Source organism: Malaclemys terrapin, chromosome 2 (genome assembly GCF_027887155.1).
Source record: "Malaclemys terrapin pileata isolate rMalTer1 chromosome 2, rMalTer1.hap1, whole genome shotgun sequence".
Classification (NCBI taxonomy): Eukaryota; Metazoa; Chordata; order Testudines; family Emydidae; genus Malaclemys; species Malaclemys terrapin.
In genome coordinates this window covers 7,188,667-7,209,103 of record NC_071506.1, presented here as the reverse complement: position 1 = coordinate 7,209,103, position 20,437 = coordinate 7,188,667, and the positions used below count along the sequence as shown (strand labels likewise).

General features: G+C 44.3%; 1 protein-coding gene across 4 annotated transcripts in view; it reads right to left on the bottom strand.

The window, feature by feature from the left end:
- The window catches only part of LOC128831951 (t-SNARE domain-containing protein 1-like), a 699,719-nt gene that overhangs the window by 582,153 nt on the left and 97,129 nt on the right, over positions 1-20,437 (bottom strand). The window contains exon 3 of one of the 4 annotated variants that reach the window (XM_054018910.1): positions 7,642-7,813. The exons of the other annotated variants lie outside the window; for them this stretch is intronic. The gene's annotated coding sequence lies outside the window, so the exon portion shown is untranslated. The remainder of the gene's footprint in view (positions 1-7,641; positions 7,814-20,437) is intronic. 4 annotated transcript variants of the gene reach the window in all.

Sequence of the window (20,437 nt, the reverse complement as noted above, 5' to 3'; positions counted from 1 at the left end):
GTTGGGTAGGGGGTGGGGTCCTGGGGGGCAGTTAGGGTGGGGGGGTTTGGGAAGGAGTGGTCAGGGGACAAGGAGCGGGGGGCGTTGATGGGTTGCGGCTTCTGAGGGGGGCAGTCGGGGGCAGGACATGGGTGGGGGTCAGGATGGGGGGGATAGGCTGTTTTGGGAGGCGGGTGGGGCTTGTACTCACCGAGCAGTTCCCTACCGGGTGTTCAGCAGCGGGTCCTTCACTCGCTTCGGCACTGAAGGACCCGCCGCCGCCATGCCGTCGAAGACCCAGCAGGTAACCGATTCCTAAGATTTTGGCAGCTCATCACTGGACATAAGCATGTGTTTAAGTGCACGGATGAATCAATCAGGGCCTTACTTGCACTGTCTCAGTTCCCCATCTGTAAAACGGGGATAATAAAGATCACATCTCCCAGGGGAATTGTGCTGATGAATCATTAACATTTACAAAGGCCATATAAGTAGATAGACAAAAGGGTTACATTTTCTGTTGGCAGGTTTCAGTGGTAGCCGTGTTAGTCTGTATCAGCAAAAACAACGAGGAGTCCTTGTGGCACCTCAGAGATTAACAAATTTATTTGGGCATAAGCTTTCGAGGGCTAGAACCCACTTCATCGGATGCATGAAGTGAAAAATCTGACATCAGGAATCGGAACATTCAAAAACCAGTAGGAGAACACTTCAGTCTCTATGGTCACTCAATAACAGACCTCAAAGTGGCAATTCTTCAACAAAAAAACTTCAAAAACAGACTCCAACGTAAAGCTGCAGAACTGGAATTAATTTACAAACTGGATACCATCAGATTAGGCCTGAATAAAAGACTGGGAGTGGTTGGGTCATTACAAAACCTAAACTTAATTTCCCCAATACTAATTTCTCCCTATTGTTACTCACACCTTCTTGTCAACTGTCTGTAATGGGCCACTCTCTTACAACTTCAAAAGTTATTTTTCCTCCCTTGGTATCCTGCTGTAAATTGATTTATCTCCTTAGACTGACCTCACACTTGGTAAAGCAACCCCCATCCTTTCATGTATTTATACCTGCTTCTATATTTTTCACTTCATGCATCTGATGAAGTGGGTTCTAGCCCATTTTCTGTTGGATGTTTTGAACAATTTAGACCATCTACATTTATTCTGATCTCTTAATTCTTGACCCCCATCCCCTCACCCTACAGTTCTCCCTTACCTCCTTCCCGAAAACAGAGAGAAAAATACACTCCCATCTTTAAATAAAACTACATTGCAAGACTCATGGAGCTAATATTAAAGTTTTATACGTATTCAGTTAGGAAAATAGGAAGGTCTTTGCAAGGTCTTGCCTATAAAAAGAATTAAGTTAATTCAGCAGAGATTAGACACTCACATTAATATTGTCTGAATCAGAAAGTCTTCAAATGAAAGAGTTCTTTAAAATTAAAAGAGAAATTACGAAAGAATGTGCAATGGAGTTACAGAATACAGAGGAATATTAATGGGAAGAATTCATGTTCTGGTTCACTCCATTTACAGCCATGCATACCATACTCCTAGGGGAATTCTGTGCCAAAAAATCCAAAATTCTGCATATTTTATTTGTCAAAATAATGCAAAATATTCACACCAGTTTCACTTACTTTGGTGATTTATTTAAATTACCATACAGAAAAAAAATCACAGTAACTGTTCAGCATTTCCTAAACACATGAAAGTTAAATTACAAATACTTGGCAACCAATACCCTGCATTCCAGTTATAATCTTGGATTTTCATTTAAAGTACATTACTTTTATTTTGGTGTTCTATAAAGTAGAATGTAAAAAGAACGAGGAGTACTTGTGGCACCTTAGAGACTTGTGTGTGTGTGTGTGTGTGTGTGTGTGTGTGTGTTCCTACTGCATTTTCCATTGTATGCATCCGATGAAGTGGGTTTTAGCCCACAAAAGCTTATGCCCAAATAAATTTGTTAGTCTCCAAGGGCTGGTCTACACGGGGGGGGGGAGGAGGAGGAGGGGGGTGGATCGATCTAAGATACGCAACTTTCAGCTACGAGAATAGCGTAGCTGAAGTCGACATATCTTAGATCGATTTACCTTGGGTCCTCACAGCGCGGGATCGACGGCCGCGGCTCCCCCATTGACTCCGCTTCCGCCTCTCACTCTGGTGGAGTTCCGGAGTTGATGGGGAGCGCGTTCGGGGATCAATTTATCGTGTCTAGACGAGGTGCAATAAATCGATCCCTGATAGCTCGATTACTACCCGCTGATCCAGTGAGTAGTGAAGACATACCCTAAGGTGCCACAAGGACTCCTCGTTCTTTATGCTGATACAGACTAACACGGCTACCACTCTGAAACCTGTAAAGTAGAATGTCGCTTTAAATTGCTCAGACTTTCACACATGAAATCAGAGTTTTGCTACTCATTGTCCTGCATTTTTTTTAAAATGAATAAGTAAAATAGATAAGAACAGACTTAAAAATTTTATTAAGATGATGTTAAAAAAAAAAGTGAACAGAGTTTGAGCATAGAAGTTTCTGGTTATCAGGGAATAATGTACAGATTATCAAGGGTGCAAAGTTTGGTTTAAGATCGGGTGGCATAAGGAATACATAATCTGCAATATCCCCGATTGGGGGTAAAAGGGTCAAAGTACAGCCTTTGAGATATGAGGGTATGCAGTTCATAGAGTGGCTATGTTCGGGTGTGGAGTATAATGAGTGGATGTGATGATGAGGATGGATTGACCCTCATTTGGTGAGATTTAATGTTCAGGGAGTTTATGGTTCCAGTTCATATGATCCAACGGAGAAGGTCACTTGGTCCCTTTCTCGCAGTGGGAGAACGATGTCACTCTGGCTCACGCCTCCTGGTACTGTCGGTGGCGGGTGATGTGCTCGATGTCGATGTCCCTGGACCATCGGATGGTGTCTGAGACCATGAGGCGCCGCATGAGCCGTGCGTAGCGTCGACCGATCCCACAGGTCCGTATAAAATAGATTCTAAACTGTAATCTAACCCCACTGTGCCCCTGTGACCCCGGGAAAAGCGAGAAAGCACAAAACCGTCTTAGCTGTCATTTACAATAAGCCTCCTTTACAGCACTCTGGCAAGGTAAAGGAGCCTTAATTGACTAAGAAGGGGAACAATTAACTAACCATGGGAACATGAGCAGCCTGCCTGTTACATTTCTGCTCCGCCTCTGGGACAGAGAGAGCCCTACACCTGCAAGCTTGGGATGCAGCAAGAGTGTCTCTCACTGGTTCGCACACAGGCAGGCGCCCAGCTCCACCCCCTTAACGTCTCTCCATGGATGTGCGTGCGTGCACACACACACACACACACCCTAGCCTACCTCCTCCCCCCCCACGGTGATCTGCTCTCTGCTGCTGGCTGCTCCTAGCAGATGCCCTTTCCCTGGCAGCCCGGGCATGTGTGTTCCCCACAGATTTCTTGGCTCCCCCGTTTTTCTGCGGGGGAGCCAAGAAATCTGCGGAAGATATGAATTCTGTGCCCCCACAGGGGTGCAGAATTCCCCCAGGAGTAACTCCATTTCTCGGCCCATCATGAAGACAACAGAAAATATGAAAAGGCAGAAAAGAAGTGAAAGAAAGGAGGGGAGGAAAGAGTCAGAGTCCAAAGCAAAGGATTCTTGGGAACATGCAAAAATTTGCAGCAATTTCAAATTCAGCAACAAACAAGGGAGTGCTATCTTGCAAAAGTCAGGACTTCTGGGTCTTCCCAACTCTGCCATTCACTCACTAACGTGGCCTTGGTCAAGTCACTTAGCTGCTATCCCTCAGTTCACCTACCTGTAAAAGGGGGATCATACCTTTGCAAAAGGAGTTAAGGAGACTTAGTTAATTCATGTTTGTCAAATACACCAAGAACCTCTGAAGTGTTTTCCTGCAGAGGTATTGTTAAACAACCACATCCAAAAGCACACATAAAGCCCAAGAGTGATACCTGCACTTAGAAAATGACGACATCCAAGCAAAAGGCTGCTGAGCGGAAAAGCTGGGGTCACTGGAAGATTGATTATGTGTCACCTTTTTATGTGGGGAAGAACATTAAAAAGAAGGGAATTTGACAGAAGTTTTGATTTGGTCTTTTCCACTACTATTTCCCATCAGGTGCCTGTGATCCACTGAACGAAAAGCAGACAAAAGAACATAATAGAAGGATAAAAACACAATGCTCAACCAAGAAGCAAGGTTCTGTCATGTTTTGGCCTTGGAAGGCTTCAAAAATCGAGAAAGCTTCTGAAAAGGAAGCACTAACCACAGACAGGAAAAAAAATAGTAATGAGTGCTGATGCTGAAATAGCATCCCTACCACCAGCGAAGAAACCTCTGGGCAGAGCATTCAGAGAAACAGCCAACTCCCGAGCTCTGAGCACAGGGCTGGGAGCCAGGAATTTGTCTAGACTGGCTCTGCACTGACTCTCTTTGGGAACATGGGTTTGGGCCTCAGTGTCCCCACCTGTAAAATGGGAACATTAGTACATGGCACTTACATAGCTCTTTGCAGTCTGGAAGTGCTGTACAAACATACAGCACTGTCCTGAAAATGCTAAGTAACAGACACATCCCTCAACCACATTCCACCCGACAGGGAATTTCTCACTGACTTGGAAACAAATGGCAGTGAATTTTGACCAATATAAGGAACTGGATGCAGCCCACAAAAGCCCTAGACTGTGGCTTTTAGCTGTTCTTTTCCTTTAACTGCAGAGTGGAAGCAAAACTGATCCACTGCAAGGTTTTTGAGGTTGTTTTGGGGCTGCTGACATTCAACAATAAGTAACGCCCCTCCCACCACCAAGGAAATAGCACTGCTACGTTTTTCATTTAAAAATTATATAACTGCATATATGCAAACTAGGTGCTGCCTTGAAACTCATGGCAAATTGTGACTCTGTGTCTTTGTAATACCAAGGTTGGACATCCCACCACGGGAGTTCTTAGGAGCACAACGAGACTTCAGCACATGCTTAAGTGCTTTGATGAATTGGGGTCTGCCTCCTCACCCCACCACCCTTGCACTAGCGCGTGTCGCCCTCGTTTGTGTCACATCTCAAATCATAATGGAGGCCCTGTGGGGCAGGGGCCTTGCCTTTTATTTGCAAAGCATATTTTGGGGACGCTAAAGAATATGGGGTTTCTTCATGATCCTACTTAAATAAGAAGAGATGACAAGGTGACATTCAGAACAGTCACTTATAGCAGCACTGGTCTAAAAAGGAGGATGAATTAATAGGCTACTCCTTATCCTATTATAGTCTGTGGGAATTTTCCTAAACTAAGGAAGGTCAGAACAGCCCCATAGAGACCAGCATCCCACAACAGAAAAATACCCATTGGGAAAAGTTGCCATCATTACTAGTCAATTAAGATACATTGTATACAGTGCAATGTCTTATAACCCAGATACTACGCCACACAGTATGATTATGAGGAGACATTTTATTGTAGAAACTAAAGTAAAACCACAGCAAATAAAACAGTATTTAACAACCCTATCTTACAGCTTAACAGGTACTGCTCACAGGAGTAAGGGTAGCATGACAGTGGCACCGCTTTACGTCTCCAAAGTAAAGCCCAATGACATCAGTCTAAGGCCTTGGCTACACTTACCAGCTAGTTCGACGGCTGGAAATCGAAGTTCTGGGTTCGACTTATCGCGTCTAGTCTGGACGCGATAAGTCGAACCCGGAAGTGCTTGCCGTCGACTGCGGTACTCCAGCTCGGCGAGAGGAGTACCGCGGAGTCGACGGGGGAGCCTGCCTGCCGCGTGTGGACCAAGGTAAGTTCGAACTAAGGTACTTCGACTTCAGCTACGTTATTCACATAGCTGAAGTTGCGTACCTTAGTTCGAATTAGGGGGGGTAGTGTAGACCAAGCCTTAGTCTTTCCCTTGACTTCAATGGAGTTTCTATCAGAGCCTGTGTTTCTAACTGTAGGTTTCAGTACAGACTATTACAGTGTATGTTATACTAGTTACAGTGTGTTCTATCACACATGCCTCAGCACGCTGTCGTACTATGGACTATAGTAAATATTACACCACATCTCCACATACTATTGCGTGTTTGAATGTTGGTAACTAATAGCAGGGTTTCTACACTCTGCAGCGGCAGTCAAAAAAGCAAACAGGGTGTTAGGAATCATTAAAAAGGGGATAGAGAATAAGACAGAGAATATCTTATTGCCCTTATATAAATCCATGGTACGCCCTCATCTTGAATACCGCGTACAGATGTGGTCTCCTCATCTCAACAAAGATATACTGGCATTAGAAAAGGTTCAGAGAAGGGCAACTAAAATGATTAGGGGTTTGGAATGGGTCCCATATAAGGAGAGATTAAAGGGGCTAGGACTTTTCAGCTTGGAAAAGAGGAGACGAAGGGGGGATATGATAGAGGTATATAAAATCATGAGTGGTGTGGAGAAAGTGAATAAGAAAAAGTTATTTACTTGTTCCCATAATACAAGAACTAGGGGCTACCAAATGAAATTAACAGGCAGCAGGTTTCAAACAAATAAAAGGAAGTTCTTCTTCACACAGCGCACAGTCAACTTGTGGAACTCCTTGTCTGAGGAGGTTGTGAAGGCTAGGACTATAACAGTGTTTAAAAGAGAACTGGATAAATTCATGGAGGTTAAGTCCGTTAATGGCTATTAGCCAGGATGGGTAAGGAATGGTGTCCCTAGCCTCTGTTTGTCAGAGAGTGGAGATGGATGGCAGGAGAGAGATCACTTGATCATTACCTGTTAGGTTCACTCGCTCTGGGGCACCTGGCACAGGCCACTGTCGGTAGACAGGATACTGGGCTAGATGGACCTTTGGTCTGACACCATATGGCCGTTCTTATGTTACGTACACAAATGCCATCGTCAGTCACTATAACTTCACTGTACTATTTTAATACAGCTTCATTACAGTATATTAACACTGTAGTAAATACCATAGCTTCTGCAAAAACTCAATGGCAGGATTTTCTTTAGTGATGTACTAACATTTTACTACAATAGTATTTTTCCCATGGCAAATGCCAATTCTCCCTATTTTTCCCACAAAGTATTGACGATGTTGAACCTGTTCTGTAGATAGAATGAGGATTTCAGATTCCAGAGCCATCAGTCTGGAGCCTGTTACCCCAAAATCTCTCCTAGCCCCATGGATTTCAGTGGTATTTAAAAGTGTATGTCTGTACATCGATTTCATACGTTAGCAGGTGTGGTGTGGTTGTGTGGGTTTTTTACATATATAAATGCTCCATTCCAGAGTTAAGGTTTATAAGCCAAATAATGTATTTTTGAAGTTCACACACACATTACCAAAAGATCAACTCTGAAAAATATTCAAGAGCATGTTATTGGGAGCCAGATATTCACAAGTGTGTGCACACTTCTGAAATTCAGCAAACTTAAGCCCTGCTTTCTTTCCCACCCAGCATAGGAGGAAGCATTTCTCATGCATATTCAGCCTCTCTACACAGCAAATCCCAGACATTTTCACAGGTCTCCTCCACCATAAAACCTATAACCAAAACCAAAGACTCCCATCTCTCTAGGATAAGCAGAGCATGATCTCGCTGGAGTGGCATAGTGTGGTGTTCTATTAGATATTATTTTCAAAATACTCACACGTGGCCAAGGGTAAGCGTTACCAGCTTCCTGTGTTATTCTGAATTCTCTCCCAGCCGAGGAACATACGGTACCTCCAGTGCCCCTTTCAAACCTCTTCTCCAGGAGTATGTGGGCTGAAATATGCTCACAGCGATGGAATGGTGCCCCAAGCTCTCCTTCAGAAACCTCCCTACACAAAAGGAATTGCAACAGCCATTTATCCCCAAGGACAGGTCTATCCAAAATTCTCAGGTAAACCACACCAGAAACACAGGCTTGGTTGCCTCCAGACCTTGTGGGAGCAACAACAGGGCTACCTATGTCAGAGGTAACCCAAGGAAACTGTGTATTTCCTTTCATCATGGATTCATACTCTCCACACATTGTTGAACCAGGAATCTACTCCACCACACAGTCTTTGTTCTGGGATTTTATCCCCTGGACTGGGAATTACTATGGGATCCAGCAAGGATTAAACTATTGGCATAAGCCAGGTAGGGCCACAACCCAACACAAATTTAGCAAGACTCTGCCAAGTCTATACGGGAAATCCCATGCCCAGGACCAAAATAATGTGGGACCAGCAAAATGACAGTGTGTGTAAGTGAGTGTGTCCTGGACAAAGGACAAACTGGAAAAGGTGGCGGCAACCTTACCTCCAGCCCAGCCTTACCCACCTCAGAACCAAGATGGAACCTGACTTAAGAAGATGAACAAAGTCCAGCACTCAAAAAGAAGGCCAACGGAGTCCAGCACTCAAAAAGAAGGCCAATAAAAAAAATGTTGAGGTGCCCACTCAAATAGGGGATGAAGGTGTCCAAGGGGGAGTAGAAGCAGGGGAGAGATGAAATTTCAAAGACAAACAGACCCTGATTCATTAAAGAACCTAACGCACACGCTGAAGTCCCATGGGACTTACACACACAGTTTGTTGAATTGGGGCCATAGTTCTGGCTTTCCCAGGCTCGGTGCAGTCGTGGTCAGGAAACTGAATGCAAAAAGGACATATCCTTGTTTCATAGTAATTTGTCCCTCCCTCACTTCTATATTAAAATTCTCTCCTTTGGCAAGTCGAAACACGATGCATCTATTTCACTGCCGCTCAGCCCAAGAGCCGAAAATCAGGCTCCTCTTCCCGTACCCATAGATCACAGCCAACAGCAAACGAAGCCACAGCTGGACCTGAGCTGATGATGCTGTGCAAAAGGCAGAAGAGAATCCCATTCACTCCCTTGGAGTTACAGTAGACAGGGTGCAATAAAAACTGGCTTTCCTCAGCTTAGTAGACAGGCACACAGTGAGCAGATGTCAACAGCACCAAGGTGCACTCTTTAGATCAGAACTTTGATTTAGGAGCCATATCCTACATAAACACTTAGCACAGAAAATTGTTTTTTATTTGTATTATGGTAGCACCTAGAGGCCCCAGTCAGGGATTAGGTCTCCAGTGCACTGCACACGCGTTCGTACACACACACACACAGCGCATGCCACAAAGAGCTTCTGGTCCAAGCATAAGATGAGAGGACAGATAGATACAACAGACAGGCAGCACAATGTCACTGGGAGTCAATTACAGTACGTGCACAACCAGAGTTCACAGCACACCAGCTGCCTAAACCATTATCAAGTGTTTTGAAACCCCATTCTCCTGTGGGGCCAAGCTCCAAACTGGGCCCCACTGATGGACTGGCACAAGAGAGGAGCAGAGGTAAGGAAAGGGGATCAGTCAATTGTGGTGACAAACCAAAACAGGAATGAGACTGAAGGGATAAGGAAAAATTAGTTCCAAGCTTCCAGTAGGGCTTATGTAAGAACTGTGAAGATCAAGATTTTAAAAAAAATAAATTAAAAACCACGGGGAAAAAGTCTGACTGCTGTTCCCATCAGGGTCTCTTTGTCCTTGATTCACCCCACTGGCTAGGCATTGCATGTCAATCTCAAAGTAAAACATTTTAACCAAGCTTCAAATCACTATAATTTGAATATTTAACAAGGTACTTTCCCTTCAACTACATCCAGGGAGACAGATGAAGTTTTCTGTAGCTGTAATTTGTTATGACAACATACAAGCAGGACCAGAGCCATGATGGCAGGCCTCAGGTACCCACCGCAGATTCAATGCCCTGCAAAGAGCTCCCACAAGAGCTTAAATAAGAGACATCACCAGCACTGCTGAAGTGACCAGCCGTTCAGACATCCCTTTGCTGGGGTGGTAACCTGTGCTTTCTTCAGTTACATTTTACCCTCCAAATATTCACAGAATGGTGTGCACCGATTGTGTCAAGGGTCAGCGATGATTAACTTCCAGTACAGACTGTGATTCTGAGATCCCTTCCAGACCCCCAGAGCAAAGAGAACATTTCAGATATTTATGGTATTCAGATTACACAATAAAGAAGAGACACCCCTACTGAAGCTTGAAATGCCCTAATTAAAACTTCGGCCAGCAGCCACAAGGACCAAAACACTGATAACGTAAGCCTGCCAGTTGGCAGCATTAAAATCAAAGAGAGTCAACAATTCCCATTTCCAGATGACATCAAGCTAGGAGGGGTTGCAAGCACTTTGGAGGACAGGAACAGAATTCAAAACAACCTTGACAAATTAGAGAACTGGTCTGAAACAAACAAGATGAAATTCAATAAAGACAAGTGGAAAGTACGCCACTTAGGAAGGAAAAATCAAATGCACGATTAAAAAAATGGGGAATAACTGGCTAGGCGGTAGTACTGCTGAAAAGGATCTGGGGGTTATAGTAGATCAAAAATTGAATATGAGCCAACAATGTGATGCAGTTGAGAAAAGGGTTAATATGTTTCTGTGGCGTATTAAAAGGAGTGTGGTAGATAAGACACAGGAGGTAAGTATTCCGCTCTGCTCGGCAGTGGTGAGAGCTAAAGTACTGGGTCCCACACTGGGTGTCACACTTTAAGAAAGATACGGACAAACTGGAGAGAGTCCAAAGGAGAACAACAAGAATGACAAAAGGTTTAGAATACCTGACCTCTGAGGAAAGGTTAAAAAACCTGGGCATATTTAGTACTGAGAGACGATGATTGAGTAGGGATCTGATAACAGGTCTCAAAATGCAATTCTGAATGGGTGTTTCCATTGGGGTTCACAGGGATCGGTTCTTGGCCCTACGCAATTTAACATTTTTATCAATGACCTGGAAGAAAACAAAATCATGACTGATAAAAAATGGAAACACCACAAAAATCGGGAGAGTGGTAAATAATGAAAGGGACAGGTCACTGACATAGAGCGATCTACATCGCTTGGTGAGCTGGGTGAAACAAACAATACGTGTTTTAATACGACTAAAAGTAAACGTATACATCTAGGAACCAAGAATGTATGCTATGTATACCAGATAAGGGACTCTATTCTGGGAAGCAGTGACTCTGAAAAAGATTTGGTGGTCGTAGGGGATAATCAGCTGAACATGAGCTCCCAGTGAGATGCCATGCCCAAAAGGGCTAATGCAATTCTTGGTTGCATAAACAGGAGAATCTCAAATAGGGGTAGAGCGCATAGGCATCGACTTACTCAGATCCAGGGGGGGTTCTCGATCCCCACACCGCCCCAGGCTCCACCCCTGCTCCACCCTTCCTCCAAGCCCCCACCCCGCCCCACCTCTTCCCGCCCCCGCCACACCTCCCGCTCCTTCCCCTCCCCCCGAGCGCCTCCTGCACACCATGGAACAGCTGATCGCGGCACGCGGGAGGCGCTGGGAGGGAGAAGGAGGAGCCAATCGGCAGAGCTGCTGGTGCACAGGAAGTGATGGGGTGGGGGAGGATGGGGAGGTGCTGACCCATAGGGCTGCCAGTGGGTGTTGAGCATCCACTATTTTTTTCCATGGGTGCTCCAGCCCCAGAGCACCCACAGAGTCGGTGCCTATGGTAGAGAGGTTATATTACCTCTTTCATTGGCACTAGTGCAATCACTATTGAAATGTCTTCTAATGGTAGCCAATTCCAGATGCTTCAAAGGAAAGGAACAGAAAAGGGCATTTATCAAAAGATCCATCCCCTTATTGTTCAGTTCCAGCATTTGTCAGTCAGAGGCTTAGGGACACCCAAAGCATGGGGTTGCTTCCCTGACCATCTTTGCTAACAGCCATTGATGGACCTATCTTCCATGAAATCATCTAATTATTTTTGAACCCATATATAGTTTTGGCCTTCATAACATCCCCTGGCAACGAGTTCCACAGGTTGACTGTGTATTGTGTGAAGAAGTACTTACAATCCATAAGTACCCACATGGGGAGCAAATATTTAATAATGGACTCTTCAATCTAGTAGAGAAAGGTGTAACATGATCCAGCGGCTAGAAGTTGAAGATGGAGAAATTCAGATTGGAAATAAGGTGTACATTTTTAACAGTGAGGGTAATTAACCACTGAAATAATTTACCAAGGGTCGCAGTAAATTCTCCATCACGGGCAATTTTTAAATCAAGCTTGGATGTTTGATATGCTCTAGGAATCATTTTGCATAAATTCTGTTGCCTGAGTTATCCAGAAGGCCGGTCTAGATTATCACAATGGTCCCGTCTTGCCTTGGAATCTCGGAATCTCTGAACAGTCTTCAAATACATTAAGGGCTGTTATAAAGTAGAAGGCAATCAATTGTTCTTCATTGTCCATTGAAGGCAGGACAAGGAGTAATTAACTTAACCTGCAGCAAGGGAGATTTAGGTTTGATATTAAGGAAAACTTTGTAAATATAAGGATAGTTACTTACTGGAACAGGTTAGCTAAGGAGGTAGTGAAATCCCTGTCATGGGGGGTTTAAGAACAGGTTAGACAAACACCTGTCATGGATGGTCTAAGTCAGTGACTCTCAAACTTTTGGACTGGTGACCCCTTTCACATAGCAAGCCTCTGAATGCGACCCCGCCTGATAAATTAAAAACACTTTTTAATATATTTAACACCAGTACAAATGCTGGAGGCAAAGCAGGGTTTGGGGTGGAGGCTGACAGCTCGCGATCACACCATGTAATAACCTTGCGACCCCCTGAGAGATCCCGACCCCCAGTTTGAGAACCCCTGGTCTAGGTTTACTTGGTCCTACCCTAGTGCAGGTCTGTCAAGGTCCCTAAGAGGGCCTCCATTTCTATGGCTCTATGAAATGACACCTACTAACCAGAGGCTGAAAAGAAGCCTGGAGCCTCTAAGCAGGGTCTAAGAACAGGCAAAAATCCCATCACATCAATGTTGGCTGACACAGAGAGCAAAGCTTCCTACCAGAGGGCTGTCCTTGGGAACTCGCTTGTGGATCTGAAACACAAAACCACCCCCAAACTCTGTATTTCAATGCTACCTCTGGTTCACATGTTTGTAGAGTTTTATACAAACAATAAAAAGGACATCTTATCCATATGTTCTAGGCTCCCTCGACATTACTTAGATTACATCCTAACTGTAGAAGCATTTTAAGATACCTCACCATCAGGAAACTTATCAACTCAGTGGTATTTCCTAACTTCTGAGTGCTGGATTTTGAATGCGTAATAGCGTTCTTTAAGAAGAGTTTTTCTTTATGTAATTGCTATAATATTTGTTTACAGTCTGACAGTGGCCAAGTCGTGATATGTGAGTGGAAGGGAAGAGAAAAGAAACAAATCATGCACCTAGTCAGTGTCTGGCAAAACGTGTAGGAGGCAGACATTTCTGACTCAAGCAAGCAATCAGTTTAAAACCAGGTGGAGAATTGGAGCACGCACCTTCAGCTATTAAACTAGCGCACATCTCCTCCCTCGGCACACAGAATGTTTTCCTCTCTTCTGGGCGCTGCACTCTAAGCTGCAGAACTGCCACTCGAAGGGTCATCCTGCTTCATCCCAGTTCCCCTAAGACTGAGGTTCCTCTACAACTGGAGAAGGAAGAACAGGTCCCAGATATGACCATGCAGCACCACAGCTGCTACAAGTTGCAGGTATGTCTTAACAATCCACCGAATGTGCGATCAAGTCAATGGAATACAGTGGCAGGGGAGGTGCCGTTGATGTCCAGCAGCTAAGGGGTTACTTACATTTCAAATTTCACCCAGTGTATTTATGCAGAACAGCTACCCTAATCCACTACCAGCTAAGGGCTGCGTTCTCTCACAGCAAGGATGGACTTGGTAATGAACTGTGATGTTTAAAAACGGATTAGGGCTGTTTGGTTTAATATGCATCTTCAGACTATGCTAATGGAATCATTACATTTACATATAGGGCAGGGAGCTATTTTGCAGGAAAGCATTTAGAAAGGAACCCTGAGTCGACAAGCAATAGCTTTATGGCCATGAGGCAAACCGAAAAGCTGGGTGAACGGGAACACATCTCCCATAACAGAAAGCAAGCTGCAGAAGGCTCGACTCCGAAGGCTTTCTGCTCGGAGGTAAGGACAACACTTCCAACTGCAGCAAGATGGACCGGCAGTTATAATGCTCCATTAGAGGGGGCTCATTTGTAGACATCAAGACAGCAATGGGAGAGTGAATTGGATTCTATTCTGACGCCAGTATCAGCAGCTGAATTCTTAAATAAATTCAAGTCGCAATTCTGCCCACTGTTACACCCGAAAACAATAGGGTTTGCAAACATGTAACTGGTGACAGAATTTGAAGACAATAGGATTGTACAGGTGTATCTGACAGAATAATCTGCCCTACCAAAATCCTTGGGCTAGCCCTTCATTGCAGAGCTAACAAATCATTGACAGTCGAATTACCTCGAGTTAGGCCAATCTCAAGTGAGAGCAGTTGCACTGTGCGACACCACTGAAGTTACACAGAGTGGTTGTGTCAGCAGCTGAGGAGTTGTGCTAACTCGAACTAGAGCCTATACCCTGACGGATTGGCCAGCTTGAATTCAAGCACCGCCACGCACTCAAGTTAAAGGGTTTTGTATGTGGATGGAACTTGTGTTAGGGGCTGTGAAGACACACGCTTTGAAGAACTCAATTTAACTCTCAGATCCCAAGATGAGTTTTGAAGGACCAATGCAGGGGCAGGAAGGTGGATGGCTCATTCCTATCTACTAGACCTGGCATAGTCCAATAACTATCTTATCTATCTATGTAGGGTTCTATACTGCCATCTATCACCATGGCATTTGTGCACCTACCACATAAAACCAATAGCAAAGTCCCTATCAACTTCATGAGTCTCTGGCATATCTTCCTTTTCGGTGTCAAAACTCTGTTCAGGATAGGGAGCAGGGGGGAATGGCATGGGGTGTTCATGGTTTGTGCATCATTGATAGTGGAAAGGCTTTCTTAAAGAGGAAGAAGGGCTTGCAGTGTTTCCTATGGCTGGCCAGACTCTGGGTTCTCCTGATCTCCTCTAGAAGATTGTTCCATAGCTGGATTCCCTCGACTGAGAATACTCTGCTCAACTCTCACATGCTTCGTGCTGGGCTTAGTGACCTGCATGCCCCAAAGGAGAACAGCTGTCACTGTAGTTCATAGATCAAAATTCAATTTTTGATGTAGTTGGGGCTTGATCCATTAATTGTTCCAAAGATTAGGACCAAGGCCTTAAACCGGCATCGAAAGCTGATTGGAAGACAGTAGAGAGATTTGAGCATAGGCCAGGTATGCTCATGGCAGCCTGAGCCAACAAGAAGGCGGGAAGCCACATTCTGTACCATCTGGAGCTTGTGAATCGTCTGCACATTCAGCCTCAGAGACGAGTTACAGTAATTCAGCCTGGAGGTGACGAATGCCGGGATCACTGTGGGCAGGTCTTCATCTGGGAGTTTCCTAGCACGCTGGAGGTAAAAAGGCATTTTGGGAAACAGATGCTACCTTGTCATCCAAGCTTAGTGAGTGTCCCTAGCCTCTGTTTGCCAGAAGCTGGGAATGGGTGACAGGGGATGGATCACTTGATCATTACCTGTTCTGTTCATTCCCTCTGGGGCACCTGGCAATGGCCAATGTCTGAAGCCAGGATACTGGGCTAGATGGACCTTTGGTCTGACCCCGTCTGGCTATTCTTGTGTTCTTATGAGTCAGGCAAGACCCCAAAGCTTTGACCACTTTGACAAACAGGGGCTGTGAGCCTTCGATGGGAGGTGGAGACAACGTCATGGCCAACTCATCAATGTATTTCCCCTTTCCAACCAGCATCACTGCAGTCATGCCTGTGTTCCGCTTGCTCGTCATCCTGTAGGCATTCTGATGTTCTAGTCGTGGTGGTGGTGCTTGCGTCAGTTGAGGTAGATAGTGAATGTAATCAGCATCCTGCTGGCAACTGAGCCCAGGGTGTCTCACTATTTCTCCCGGTGGTCTTATGTTGATACCAAAGAGAAGTGGGGATAGGAAGGATCCCACCAGGGGAGCACCCCTGGAGAGGAAAGACAGTTACCCATCACCACACAAGAATTCTGCCAGAAAGGAATGAATGCCACTGTACTGCTGGGCCTTCTACTCCTGCTGTGTCATGTAAACGTCTTTCTGATACACTGTGGTCCACTGTGTCAAAGGCTGCAGAGAAGCCCAGCAGTACAAGCTTGGAGTTATCTGTGTTCATGATCACAAAGACGTCATTGTTTTAGTGCTGCTAGAGCCATCTCTGGTCAGATCCCTGGTCTGAACCCTAATTGTGAGGCATCGAGGATGCTGGCCGATGTCTCATATGTTTGAAGAGAGATATTACTTTGGAAACTGCAACAAAACCCACCAGCTGCGACAGGGTCTAGAATGGTCCTGACCTATATTTGATCTGTGAAATCGTATTGCTTAGTGTGTTGTCTTGGAAGTCAAATGTCTGTTTTATCACTTCTCTCTCATCATCTCCATTCGTCCTCCTTTACCTGGCATTTCATCCATTGCTAACTATGAATAACTCATTATTGTGTAGTAGGAATGCAAATCATCCTTCCCTTACTCAACTATTTGCATACTGCAGTTGTAGTGGATGAGACAAAATGAGACAACAGGGGGCGAGAAAAAGACAGGCCTGGCTTTAGTCAGGAATGAGCCAATAAGACCAACCAGCAAACCTATGAAGTATCTAAAAACCCTATTCTCCCTTCCTCCTCCTCATAGCTTTAAGACTTGTTTTGTCTCTAGAGGTTTTAAAAACAAATGGATCTGTTTTCTTTAGTCTTACATCAAACCCATCAATTTAGTGTTTTCATGTTTATTTTTTAAATCCAAAGCAAAATATTTCTACAGCTAGAAATGGGAACAAAGTTACAAGTCACATTAATGATCATAAAAGAAAAACAGATACAAAGCTACACTATCTCGCATGTGGTCAGGTTTTCATAGGTGTTGTAATTTCAATAAATGTGTTGTGCTCAGGGAAATGAGGAACTCTACTGACTAGAACCAGGCAAAACAATATGCATGCTTCCACTCCAGCATAACTTAGTGCCCATGCATCTCTCTCCTGGCCAGCAACACCACTTATTATTCCAGGCTCCAGATAAAAATAAAGCAAAGCTGTGTTGTGTGTATTTTTTAATTCTTTCGACAAAAGCAGGAGGAGGTACAAGAAAGAATTCCTCTTCAGTTTATAATAAAAGTAAAGCACTAAACAGAGATCAATGTTTGTGGCAAAGAACACAGAATAATACTCAGGTGAAATCATTTGACACTTAACAAACCCTATTATAGCTTTGCCAAATTTGATTTAATTGTGTGACAGATTTGGAAAGCCATTCAGGCTTCGAGATTAATTATGAAAAAATAGAAGCTTTATCCATTTCTGGTCTTATAATTGTTAAGGAGCAGTTCCACTCTGCAAAGCAATTCCAAAATGTGCTCAATTTTTTAGAGAGAGAATTGTTTATCACCCCAATTTCATGAGCCAACTCCTCTGATCACAATCTAACTTTCTCTTGTATGGTTCCCTTATAATTAGACAACAAACTAAATGACCTGATTTACTTATAAATAACTCTCTAATCTACAAGCAGCTCTCCCTTTCCCCTTGTTTTGGTTGTTTCCCTTCCTCTTTCATCCCAGGTCATTACCTGCCTAATTTAGTTTATAAACTCTTCAGGGCTGGCATTTTGCCTTTGTTATTGATAGGCACATCTAGAGCAATCATCACCGTAGCCAGCCAAGCATTTTTTTCCTACGGCATTATATACACAATGACAGTGGGTGTATATGGCACCAAGCTACATTGGAGCCTCTAATCAAAGAAATTAAGAGATGGAGGAGGAGGAGAACAATCAGATCAGTTCATCCACCTACCCCTGTCAGTACCACACTGTTCTGCTTGTGTTTTCTAATATTTTGTCCAAGCTAGTCATATACCATCAAAGCGATGGTGCTTCCATCATGTTCTTTAGGAAACTTCTCCAGTCTAACAGCCATTTCTCTTAAGTAGGCTTTCCTGATGTTCCGCCTCAAGTATTCTTTTGCTCAGTTTTATCCCATTTCTCCTTGCTATAATCCTCTTTCCTATCCCACCCTAATGGATTCCTCTGAAACCTAGGGCTTTGCATCCTTTGACTATTTGCTCGCCCACCATGACCTCCCCTCTTTGTCATCCTTTGGCCAGTCCCTACATGTTTTGTTCTATCTACTGTAACACATATAACAAACAATGGTCCTATGACCAAAGCGTTCAGCGAGCAATGACCTTTGCCAACCGGCAGGACAACCAAACTACTCTGTGAATTATCCGACGTGTCGACCAGGAGGTGGCAGGAATAAGAGACACAAGCTACTCCGGAGACAGAGGGAGGATCAGGGAGAAGAGAACTGGCTGAAGACGGGGTTTGAGCGCAGCGCTCCTCAGATTTCATTAACTAGGAAGAAAAGAAAAAGTGCTGTCTGAAGGAAAGAGAAATACCAAACGGCACTAATGGGCCGAGAGCCAGTGAACAATCAATGGCTGCACTGAAGTGGAGAGCAATGCAATCCAATATAACTAGTTTATATAGAGTCTGACGTACAAGCCTTCAAAAAGCTTCTCTGAGTTAATTTCCATCTTCCCTCTGCTATTATTTATGGAGGCCAGGGCAGAGGAGAAGAGAGACACTTTCAGATGGTATTTGAAAAAAGATGCGGCGCCAGTGAGGCAGGGAGATACAGAAAGGCTGTTTCAGGAAACATGCACTGCAGAGGAGAAGCTCCTGGACCAACCGTGGTGGGACACCGTGATGGGACAGAAAGAAGGTCACTACCGGACGAGTGGATGGAGATTCTCAGGGCAAACTGGGGGAAGTCCTGTTCCATGGCTCCTTCCCTTGCTCACAGTGCCTTTACTGGGGGAGGTTCGGAGGGGGAGAGATATTTGTCTGTCATCTTATGAGGACCTTTCCCAGCAGAATAGGTTTTTAAGAAGTATGAGGACTGCCATATAGTTCAGGCTCAAAAATGTCTCCTTCCTTAACAGAAGCTACAGTGAACAGTCACAATATGTGTGCCCCCAACTCTGCAAGTCGCTCCACACACCACTGGGTGAAGTCCCAGTCAAGTCAATGAGGTCCCACCATGCAGCAGACTGCAGGCCTGGAGCCTTCAACAGCTCCATATATATAACATGCAACAAGTGCATTAATAAGGAAGCAAGCTTGAGCACTGATCCAGGAAATGAAAAGGTTGCACTGCACATAGCTCATATCAAGTTAGATAATTAGGCCTATTATTTTTCGGTGACCAACTTGAGATAGCTGGTGCCTGATTTGCAGAGGTGCTGAACACTCAGAGCTCCTCCTGCAGTGAAAGGGAGCTAAGGAAAATCAGATCTGTTATCTCAAGTTAGATTCCCAAAAACCAAGTGCCTGATTCTGTGAGGTGCTGCACGTCCTCAGGCAGGGCTCGTTTCAGTGGGAGCTGAGGGCAGTCAGCACCTTGTAGGATCAGGCATTTAATGGTCTAACCTGTAGTCTACATTATTACTTATATTCACATAGCCAGGTAAGCCTGGCGACTGGAACCTGACTATTTTGTGTGATATGCAAATGTTCAGCCTCAATGCTGCATTACCATTTTTATTATACATACATACATACATACACACATACACACACACACACACACACATTCGCACACTCCCTGTTTTAGTTTAAGAGGCAGAAAGAGAATAAAAACAATCCCCCCTTCCTAGCTGGCACTCTGGGGTTGTTTGGCACATCCCAGAAGATTTTTACATTCAATCCTCTTCATAAACAAAGCCTGCAGCTGCAGGTTCTTGTTTGGCAAGGGAGGTTTTTTGTTCACCTTTGTTAACTTAGCTGTGGCTGATGCACGATGCTGTTTTTATTGTAAAAAAGCCTAGAGCTTGACAACAGGTTTGTTCTAAATGATGGAAAGAAAAAGATTCTTTAATGCCATAGGCTTTTTAGTTAAGTTGTTGCCTAAAAGGCTTTTAAAATTATTTTCACCCTCCCCCTGTCCCAGGTTATAACTTACCAAGCAACTCCTCCTCATTGAGAACTAGTCACATGTGAAGTTTATTCTGTGTTCATACAATGCCTAATACAAAGATGCCCAGATCCCAACTGGGACATCTGGTTGCAACCACAATCAAAAAAATAATAATTTTAAACCTCAGACCATTTGGGGTGGAGGTCGGAAGTGGACTATCGAACAGTTTGTATACAAATAACAACTGGGCAAAGTAAATTTCTTCCTAATTCAAACAATTCATGAATTTTGCCCAAGCTTCCTAAAGAACTCACTCTAGATAGTTTTAATCCCAAAGCAGGAGCTGGGGAAGTTATGAGCAAATACAAATAGTAGCTGTCATTGAGATGAATTTGCAACACCCCTCTGAGAAATAACCATCACTCACTGATTCACTACTTCTCGCTGCAAATGGTGCTTGTGTCTCTCACTAACAGCTACCAT